Here is a 3,067-nt window from a genome sequence, read left to right on the forward strand (position 1 = left end):
GCTCTCGAGGTAGCTAGGGATGACGTCATGTCGGTGGTGTCCCTGTGTCGATCGACGCAGCTCAGTACACTTTGCCCACATCTTTGAGGCGAGCTCCTCCACGCGCCTTCGGTCTTACCGCCTTGCTAGTTGCTTCCACGGCTGCAAGAAAGACACCAATTTGTATAATAGATCAGCCGGATGTTTGATGTATTGTCCCTCTATCAATGCCTTATTTCTCGTGGTCCTAGTGACCGGGCCATAGCACCAAATCCTAGCCTGGCCATCAGTCTTTTTTTTTCCGATAAAGGGCGATTTTATTATCTCAAATGTAGCATCAAGCGGATACAAAGCATTATGAGTAACACCCGGCCTCTGCATAATTAGGATGCACACGGCCCAATATGAAGGTCTGACAAAAAATGATGAAAAAAACCGACAAATCGGCAACAGTAGAGCCCTATAGACCAACACTATGCCTATGTCGATGGAGGTGGTGGATCGATCCGAAGGTTATGTTGCCACCCATGTTGGGGAAAAACCTCCATAGCCACCTGCTCCAATCGCATACACACCGCCTTGAACAACGGTTGGTTCTCCGGTCGTTGTAACATAGACCACATACGTAGCAATTGCGTACACCGGAAAATAACCTGTAGAGGAGAAGCATTTCTTCCATTGAAAACAAAATCATTTCTACATAGCCAAAGCGACCAAATTAAGGCATACGCTCCCACCCTTATTAGCGTTTTGAACCTATTTGAAATACCGTCCAACCAATGACCAAAAATATTGGCAACAGTTGTGGGCGGATACAAATTTAACGCTATTTGGATGACTGACCACGTAGAACGTGCAAACTTGCATTGGAAAAGGAGGTGTTTGATTGTCTCGTCATGAGTACAAAAACAACACTTCTTACCCCCTTGCCAGTTGCGTCGTGCGAGATTGTCTTTGGTTAACACAACCCCCCTACGAAGATACCACATGAAAATTTTCACTTTTAGTGGAATCTTGGACTTCCAAATTTTCTTGTTATTACTCACTGGTACCTCAGAATGTGTGAGCGCACGATACATAGAGTCTACAGTGAAAGACCCTGATGTAGTAAGGTTCCAGCGAAACACATCCCGGCCTTGTGTCAGGTTAATCGAATCCAGTCGGGATAAAAGATTATGCCATGACACAAGTCGGGGGCCAATCAAATCCCGCCTGAACAAAATATTCGGCGGGAATGAACTGAGCACTTGCGCAATAGTATTATTCTTATCACGAACAATGTTGTATAAGCCTGGATATTGTTCTCGGAGACTGGCATTGCCTAGCCAGATGTCTTCCCAAAAACGAATCTCCGACCCATCCTTTATCGCAAAAGACCCAAAGCGAAAGAGATGTTTCTTTGCCGCCATTAGGCCTGCCCAAAAGTGCGAATCGCCAGGTTTCCAAAATGCCTGGGACACCGCCTTTTGACCTAGATACTTGTTGCGCAGCATGGTTTGCCAAACACCATCCTCAGTAAGAAGTTTGAACAACCATTTACTGAGTAGGGCCTCGTTTTTGACCTGCAAGTCATGAATTCCGAGCCCTCCTTGGTCTTTCGGCCTACAAACCACGCTCCATTTGGCCTGCCTATATTTTTTCTTTTCACTGTCTCCTTGCCAAAAGAATCTGGATCTAAAATAATCCAGTCTTTTTAGGACCCCTTTTGGGAGTTGGAAGAAAGAAAGCATATAGAGAACCATATTTGTGAGGGCAGAGTTAATCAAAACCAGCCGTCCTCCAACTGAGAGTAGTTTGCCTTTCCAACTACTCAACCGTTTCTCTAGACGCTCCTCTACATGCTTCCACTCCGCAATGGTGAGGCGTCGATAATGAATCGGTATTCCCAGATATTTAATCGGGAATTGGCCATGTGCGCAACCAAATAGGTCAGCATAATCCGCCGCCGCCTCAACGGCTTCTCCAAAGCAGAACAATTCGCTTTTATGGAAGTTTATTTTGAGACCCGACATTTGCTCAAACGCTGAAAGCAAGAGTTTCAGGTTTCGAGCCTTGTCCAGATCATGTTCCATAAAAAGAATTGTGTCATCGGCGTATTGTAAAATAGAGAGGCCACCATCCCCAAGGTGTGGCACTACTCCTGCACTCTGGCCGTCCTGCTTGGCACGCTCAAGCAGAATCGCCAACATGTCAGCGACAATGTTAAATAACATTGGGGACATGGAGCCACCCTGCCGTAGTCCTTTTTTTTGTCTGAAAGTAATGGCCTACATCATCATTGACTTTGATGGCCACACTACCTCCAGTTACAAAATTGTGGATCCACTGGCGCCATTTATTGGAGAAACCTTTCATCCTTAGGGCCTATTGAAGGAAAGACCACTTGACCTTGTCATATGCCTTTTCAAAGTCAATTTTGAATATCACTGCACTCATGTTTTTTCGGTGCATCTCGTGGATGGTCTCATGCAGGATACTACACCATCTAGTATATTTCGTCCTTGCATAAAGGCCGTTTGAGATGGACGGACAACACGGTCAGCTATCAAGTTTAACCTATTCGTAGCCACTTTGGTGAAAATCTTGAAGCTAACATTAAGGAGACATATGGGTCTGAACTGCTGAATCCGTTCAGCCTCCTTAATCTTCGGCAACAAAACAATCTCGCCAAAATTTATTCTGAATAGATCAAGTTGATCGGCATGGAGACAATTGAACAACTCCAAAAGGTCAGCCTTGATGATATCCCAGAAATTCTGATAGAATTCTGCGGGGAAACACTACAAAAAAATACACTTCCGTGATGATACGTGTTTGTCACAGTAGGTCGCGTTTTTTATCATGCATGTACATCCATGACAAATTTATGACAGAATCAAGATAGTCATACCTGTGCTGTCGTAGAAGTGTTCCATGACATTACCAAAATTATCATCACGGAAGTGTCCACTTCCATGACGATAAATCGCGCGTCACAGAAGTGCTTTCGTCAAGGGTGACCGACACGTGGCATCCACCGTAACGGAACACCATTAAGCTATCGGGTCGGGTTTTGGATCTGATAACCCATTAACAGCTCCGACCAATG

The sequence above is a fragment of the Triticum aestivum genome, chromosome 2D (assembly GCF_018294505.1).
Source record: "Triticum aestivum cultivar Chinese Spring chromosome 2D, IWGSC CS RefSeq v2.1, whole genome shotgun sequence".
Classification (NCBI taxonomy): domain Eukaryota; kingdom Viridiplantae; phylum Streptophyta; class Magnoliopsida; order Poales; family Poaceae; genus Triticum; species Triticum aestivum.